Source organism: Psammomys obesus, unplaced genomic scaffold, assembly GCF_907164565.1.
Source record: "Psammomys obesus unplaced genomic scaffold, mPsaObe1.curated_primary_1811, whole genome shotgun sequence".
In the NCBI taxonomy this organism is placed as follows: Eukaryota; Metazoa; Chordata; class Mammalia; order Rodentia; family Muridae; genus Psammomys; species Psammomys obesus.
In genome coordinates this window covers 13,217,655-13,225,870 of record NW_026587216.1, presented here as the reverse complement: position 1 = coordinate 13,225,870, position 8,216 = coordinate 13,217,655, and the positions used below count along the sequence as shown (strand labels likewise).

The 8,216-nt window shown below is 41.5% G+C and overlaps 1 pseudogene; it reads right to left on the bottom strand.

The window, feature by feature from the left end:
* Nucleotides 1-5,985: 5,985 nt before the first annotated feature.
* On the bottom strand, nucleotides 5,986-6,319 carry LOC129673738 (60S ribosomal protein L35a-like; annotated as a pseudogene).
* Nucleotides 6,320-8,216: the final 1,897 nt, after the last annotated feature.

Genomic DNA, 8,216 nt, shown 5'->3' with positions numbered 1-8,216 from the left:
GACATCACAGAGAGAATGAATTAGTTGACAGTTCCAATGAGGGTTTTCTTCGAGGAATACATAGCTTCTGATCAGGTGGGTTCTCTTCTCAGCCAGGTGAGGAGCACCCACTGTAATCATCAACAGAGTCATCACATTCTATGATGAAGTAGAGATTTTATAGGTATAAGGGGTTTTGTGAACAGATTTCATAACTGTTACTTAATAAAAACTTTAAGATCCATGAAAATCCCGAAGCCTTGGTCCCAAGGAGGCTCTCCATATGTACCTTACAGTGTTCCTTTATCAGGCACAGTGTGTAGGTTTGTCCACCTGTCACTCAAGCATCCAGCTTTCTCTCCACTCTACCCTGAGCAGTAGATTGCTCCTCTTTTTGCTATCTGGCTTTTTTGTATGTTCTGGGTAGAGATCACAAACTATGATGAAAGGTTCTGTCAATGGCATTTCACTATGCAGAAGCGTATGGGTAGAACTGTTTGCTCATTAGCCACAAGAATTTGAGATGTGAGCCCTGGGTGATTCTTTTCCTTAACTGATGAGGGAGATGAAGCACATCTTTTTTTCTTCACTACGAAGATCCACTTGATGTGTTAATCCTATTGGATGAGAATAAAGAACATTACCCTAAATTTTAGTCGAATTAAGCAAGTTTTACTTTCTGGAAGACAGGATTGTCTCTCTAAAGTGGGATTTTAAAGAACAGAATCAAATATAAGAGAAAGTGTTCTTGTTTTTAGCTTAAAAAAGCCTCAAGGCTAGGGGTTTCCAAGGATTGGGGGATTTCCAGAGGAATTTTTGCTATGTAGGAACTTGGCAGAACATCTCAAAATTATTTGGCAGAACACTTTATCTTATCAGGATGGATGTAGGTCAGGTACTCAGGTACAGACCAATCTGAATTCCAAGAAGGTTAAAGCTATGGGCTTCTAAGATATAAAAACTTAAATTGTATAGAAAATAAAACCAAACTTATTTTGATGTTGAGGGATACTGATTTTAAGGTGGAGTCAGGATGGGTCCTCACATCTGAACAAAAAGCTCTTTGTCACATACGTTGCCAGAAGAGTTTCCTTGTTAAAGTTCAGAGCGATTGAAAAATTAAGAGAATATGTTTCATTTAACACTTCCTAACATAGAGGCTCTTAGAGATTGGTATTTCAATATGCTAAAACTGAATGTTATACTTATTGAATTAGTCCATGTAGCTAGGTATTGTTTATTACAAACATATTAATTTATACTGAAGTATTTTAAATGACTTGATAAAACTTATCTATATTTCCTTGTGTGTAGTATTTCTTTTTTTTTCAGGAGTGACACAGGATCAGAGATATAGTACATACCTCATAGACATATAAGTGTTTCTATTTCAGGTGGTTGTTCATTTGTCCCTTTCTAGTCTGCTATTCTCTCTCTTTGCTCATTCCCTAGGTTTTTTTCTTCTATGCCACACTTTATATATTATTTAAACAAGTAGAAAACACCTGCATGGTTTTTCAAATCTCTTTTCCTTGAAAGTTGAACTCACATCACTTATCTGTAGCTGTCTCCCATGGGTCTGCGATATTATGTCCTAAAAGATTTCTCAATGGTACTAACTGCCTATACCCTCTCCTTCCCTCATCTTCTCTGGAAATGTTGGCTCTCCTGGAAAACTCTCCTTATTAAGGTTGGCATTAGCTGCTCAGGTCTCACAGTCTTCTCCCCACTTTGCTCTCAAAGCTATATAGACTGCCTTAGCAAGCTCTATAGATATTGCCTTAACATGTGGCACACAGCTGGTGTTGTCCCAATGCTGCTGCATGGTTTTCATGTAGCAGCCAGTGTGGTTCCTACCCAGAAGTTCAAAGGTCTTCATGATACGAAGTACCTCCCTGTGACTTCCTGCCCCTGTACCCATTTCCTTCCCCAGACCCCATCTGCCGGGATTCCTCATCAGCACTTCTTGCTTTTATAACATTCTCTTTTATATTAACCTGGAGAATTTTTCTCCAGACAATTTAATCTGGAATACTTTCTCATTCTTTCTAATGCTTCTTCCTCAAACTGGCTTTATCAGACCCTGTTCTGGAAGACATGTTCCTGTCTATTTCTTTCATTTTTCTTACCCCAGTTTTTTTTTATTTTTTATAGTACAATAAAATGAACAGCATAATTCAAGTATATCTCCCTTCTCTTTCTGTGTCTCTCTGTCTCTGTCATCTCTCATTCTCACTCTCTCTCTTTTGTCCTCTCTTAAGAACAGTGGTTGTAGTTTGCTAACTAGTATGCCAGCCCCACAGCACATGGCAAATGCCAACAGATGCTTATTTCATGAACAAAACACAGTCTATTGAAATAGTATATGGATTGAAGTATAGTTAGATTTCTGTTAATTTTGTGCTTCTATAGATGACTAGACATAGAATTAAAAATATGTCAGCACTTTTTTTTTTTGTTTGTTTGGGGCTTGTTGAGTAGACCAAGTTGCCTTTCTTTGAACTCTCCAGTGATCCTCCTTGCCTCTTCCAGCTGAATGCTGGGTCCACGGGTATGTTAACAGGGAAAAAAAACAAAAACAAAAACAAAAACAAAACAAAAAAAAAACCATCTGATTTCTTTAAAAAGAGGAGGATGGTACCTGGACCTCCATGCTTTAGTATCATTGCAACCACGGGGAGGCAGTGTTGGCTTATAAAACCGATGCGCTCTGAGGCTGCAGGACAGGCAAGTGGGAAATAGGCTACTAAAACCACCACTTCAGTCTGGTCAGTGCAGATTCCTAGCTTCTACCAGACATCACTTCCTCCTTAATTGCTGAGATCCTCAGGGAGTGTCTTATTTAGACCCATTAATAACTCAATTTAGCTCACACTTAGTGTCTTATAATTTCTTTGTTCTCATCTCTCTCCCTCCTCCTGCCTCCAGGTGAGTCTCCTGGCCAGCTTCCTCCTCAGGGAGCAGCCTGCTACCTGTTCTGGTACCTCTTGCTCCTCTGGGTTCCATACAGATCCCATTGGACCTTGCTTCTGCAGCTGCCAGGGAGGCAAAAGTTGAGGAAAATTCATTAACATAAAGAGCCTGTGAGGTTTCACTGGGGCTGGGGTGGGAGATGGGGGACTGGGGAAGTAAGAAATGGTGCAGTGGAGGAGTTTATTAAAGGGAGTGGCCAGGTGCAAACCTGAGTGAGGGTGGGGGTGGGGGAGCAGGGGAAAGGTTTCATCAACACCCTTTTTTTTCTTTTTAAAAAATTTATTACAACTTCTTCACTTTGTATTCAAGCTGTAACCCCCTCCTTCGTCCCTTCCCAGTCCTGCCCTTCCGCCTTCTTCTCCTCCCATGCCCTTTCCCCAGTCCACTGATAGGGGAGGTCCTCCTCTCCTTCCATCTGACCCTAGTCTATCAGATCTCATCAGGACTGTCTGCACTGTCCTCCTCTGTGGCCTGGTAAGGCAGCCCTCAACTCCGGGGGGAGGTGATCAAAGAGCCAGCCACTGAGTCCATGTCATTGACAGCCTCTGTTCCCTTTCCCAGGGAGCCCATTTGGAGACTGAGCTACCATGGGATACCTTTGTGCAGGGGTTCCAGGTTATCTTCATGCATGGTTCATGGTTGGAGTAACAGTCTCAGAAAAGACCTCTATGCCCAGATTTTTTGGTTCTGTTGCTCTCCTTGTTGAACTTTCCTTCTTTCATAAGATTCCCTGCACTCTGCCCAAAGTTTGGCTATGAGTCTCAGCATCTGCCTTGATACACTGCTGGATAGAGTCTTTCAGGGGCTCTCTGTGGTAGGCTCCTGTCTTGTTCCTCTCCATCCCTGATCTTAAGCTGTACTATAGAGTAACAGTAATAAAAACTGCATGGTACTGGCATAGAAAAAGACTGGTAGATCAATGGATTTGAATAGAAGATCCAGAAATAAACCCACACACTTATGTATACCTGATTTTTGACAAAGATGCCAAAACCATACAATGAAAAAAAGATAGCATCTTCAACAAATGGTGCTTGTCTAACTGGATGTCTACAAGTAGAAAAATGCAAATAGATCCATACTTATCACCTAGCACAAAACTAAAGTCCAAGTGGATCAAAGACCTCAACATAAAACCAGTCACACTAAATCTACTAGAAGAAATAGTGGGGAAGAGCCTTGAACTCATTGGCACAGGAGACAACTTCCTGCACAGAACACCAGCAGCACAGGCTCTAAGATCAACAATCAATAAATGGGACCTCATGAAACTGAAAACCTTCTGTAAAGCAAAGGACACTGTTATTGGAATAAAATGACAGCTTACAGATTGGGAAAGGCTCTTCACCACCTCTATATCTGACAGAGGGCTAATATCCAGAATATATAAAAAACTCAAGAAGTTAAACAGCAACAGATCAAGTAATCCAATTTAAAAATGGGGAACAGATCTAAACAGAAACTTCACAATAGAGGATCAACCAATGCCAGAGAAACACTTAAAGAAATGCTCAACATCCTTAGTCATCTAGTACATGCAAATCAAAACAACCCTGAGATTTCACCTTACACCCATCAGAATGGCTAAGATGAAAAACTCAAGTGACAATACATACTGGAGAGGATGTGGAGAAAGGAGAACCCTCCTCCACTGCTGGTGGGAATGTAAACATTTACATTTACATTTCCATTTTGGAAATCAATCGGGCACTTTCTCAGAAAATTAGGAATAGTGCTACCTCAAGATCCAGCTATATTACTCCTGGGCATATATCCAAAATGTGCTGAAGTATACAACAAGGACATTTGCTCAGCCATGTTCGTAGTGTTATGTCCAGTTTGTGAGACCCCCAGTGACCATCAGGAATAGACTCTCCTGCAAAGCACATGAAGATTTATTGAATACAAGCTTGAGCTGGGGTCCCAAACTCCCTGTGGAAGCAGGAGAGGAAAGCAGTGTGGCAGTCTAGGGGAACAAGGTTTTTAAAGGGCAAAACCACAAGCAGGGAGTTGCATGGCTTGATGTTACATGATTGGGTAAGGGAAATTGACTTTTGAAATGATTGGTTTACTTTAGGCTTAAAGTCCATAAATGGTTCTGGTATGGCCATGTGGTGGATTGTCTAGCAACAGTATCTCTACTGGGCAGGAAAATAATGCAGTAAGGCTAGTTCTTTCCTGCAGATGGCTGGATATGTCTCCACCTGCCTGGCCTTCGTTCAGGCTCCTGCTTTAAACTTTATTTCAATAACCCCCCAAAACTAAGTTTTAATTCCTTGGTCTTTTAGTAGCAGCTGTATTTGTAATAGCCAGAATCTGGAACCAACCTCGATGTCCCTCAACAGAGGAATGGATACAGAAATTGTGGTACATTTACACAATGGAATACGACTCAGCAATTAAAAACAAGGAAATCATGAAATTTGCAGGCAAATGGTGAGAAGTAGGAAAGATCATCCTGAGTGAGGTAACCCAGATGCAGAAAGACACACATGGTATATACTCACTTAGAAGTGGATATTAGGCATATAATACAGGATAATCATACTAAAATCTGTACATCTAAAGAAGCTAAGCAAGAAGGAGGACCCTGGGTAAGATGCTCAGTCCTCATTCAGAAAGGCAAATGGGTAACTATGTAATTCTTTCCCAAGTTTTTGACAAATGGTAGTGAGATTTACCTTTGAGCACTGCATTCAGGGAGGGTCTGGAAGAGTTATGTCTGTGGATGTCTAAAGCTCGTTTCTCACAGTCCACTGCCAAGGGCTCCTCTCACCATCCCTTTTACTCCCTGGCATATTGCACTCCTGTTGATTCATGGTGTCAGGCCCACCTAGTGCTCTTCACTTTCCTCAGCTCAGTCTTTCTGTTGCTAAGGACCTTGCCATCAGAGCTCAGAGATTTAACCCAAGTAGTCTTCTACCTTGCCTGTTTCCCCAGGGTCCCATTTACAAACCATCTACCCAGCCACACAGTTCTACTTCTTCTTCGTTTATGTGCAAATCCACTTTTATTTATTTACTTTTCATTAGGTTAAATCCGGAAAGGATACAGTATCACATGGATTCTGTGTCCAATGGCCTTCACAGGAGGGTTGCTTCAGAATTTGGCATAAACCATGCCACTGTTTCCATGGGCCCGAGTTACTTTTCCCCAGATCACTCTGGTTTTGTTTGGTTTGCCTCCAGGAGTGACTGTGTTGTTTTTTGCTTTATACACAAAAGCACATCTCTTGACTAAGTAGAATTTAGTTTCATCTCAGGCATAAACACTTTCAGTATTTAAGAAGGGCTTTGTGCTCTCTTTGGTTCCAGAGACCTCGCTTCTAGCCAGCAAAAATTGCCTTGCACCACAGCCATCCAGACATCCAGACATATTTGCTGCTTAGAAGTCCTGTTCCCATGGGCATTGGAAGAGGGAGAAAACAGGGAACAGGACAGGAGCCTATCACAGAGGGCCTCTGAAAGACTACCCAGCAGGGTATTGAAGCAGATGCTGAGACTCATAGCCAAACTTTGGACAGAGTGCAGGGAATCTTATGAAAGACGGGGATGATAGAAAGACCTATGTGGGACTGGAGCTCTCTATCCTGTCCACAAGGAGAGCAACAGAACCAAAAAATCTTGGCCCAGGGCTCTTTTCTGAGACTGATACTCCAACCAAGGACCATTCATGGAGATAACCTATAACTCCTGCACAGATATAGCCCATGGCAGCTCAGTTTCCAACTGGGTTCCCTAGTAATGGAGGCTGTCTTTGACATCAACTCAGTGGCTGGCCCTTTGACCACCTTCCCTGTCATGTGGGGAGCAGCCTTACCAGTCTACAGAGGAAGACAACACAGCCAGTCCTGATGAGACCTAATAGGCAAGGGTCAGATGGAAGGGGAGGAGGACCTCCCCTATCAGTAGACTGGAGAGGGGCATGGGAGGAGAAGATGGAAGAAGAGCAGGATTGGGAGGGGATGAAGGAATGTGCTACAGCTGGGATACAAAGTGAATAAATTGTAATAAATAAAAATAAATTAATTAAAAAAAGAAGTACTGTTTCCAGCAGGCCTTCACAGGTGCCAAGATGGCGAAAAGAGGAAGGCCAGTTCTACTTATTTTTTATGTCAATATATATTTTTATTATTATCATTTATTATAAATTATTCAATTTGTACCCTGGCTGTGACCCCCTCCCTTGTCTCCTCGTAATTGCACCTTCAGGGCCTCTTCTCCCCCTATGCTACTCATGATGAGACCTGATAGGCTAGGGTCAAATAGAAGGGGAGAAGGACCTTCCCTATCAGTTCTACTTCTTAAAAGACATTTCAAAAATTAGAGAAATCAGTCTTACTTATGTTCTGGGAACTTGGTTACAATTTTGAAGCACAGATGATCAGAATTCAGGTTTTTCAAATAAGTGTCATTTTCATGATTTGAGAGGTTTTTTTGGTTTGCCTAACTCGCCCTCAACTGAGACACAGAGGCCAGATATGAGCACTATTGATGGGATTTTTAAACATCCTTTTATTTATTTATTTACCTTCTAATTATAATTATTACTTTTTTTTTATGTGCAGGGGTATTTTGTCTGCATGTATGTCTGTGTATCACTTGTGTGCCTGGTGTCCGAGAAGAGCAGAAAAGGGTATCATAAGAGGAGTTGCAAATGGTTGTGAGCCATCATATGGAACCAAAGTCCTCTGGGAGAACAGTCAGTGCTCTTAACCACTGGGCTCCATCTCCAGTTCCCTGATTGAGTGTTTTTAAACTTGAGGTTAACAGTAGTGGTCATGCCTGATATCCAGGTTTTGATTTGAAGGATGGTGGGTAAAAATACAATGGCTGGTAAATACAATCATATTTCTTACCATCTCCCGCCTTCACTTTCTCATCATAAAAGGTGGATGATAATGGCATCAATGTAGATTTATACAGTTCATGTCATCTGACAGAAGACAAAGTTCTTAAAGGAGTTACCACTGTGCTTGAGATACCTCATTGACATGACCTGTTGTATTTGCATGTGCGCCTGTTGCCAATTAAGAAGTCAAAAGAGCAGTCTAGTGCCAGATTCCTGTTAGATATTGACTGTAGGTAACACTGCTGACATTTGGTACATCTTAACAGATGATAAAGTTCCAAGAAGGTGGCTAGGTAAGAGATTAATCTTTTAAGAGTATGGCAGCATGTCTCCAATAAGAATTAAAGGCACATCAGTGTTATGAAGTCTGCAAGGATTTAATCAAGCTATTTAGACACCAGTTGAACCAGCCT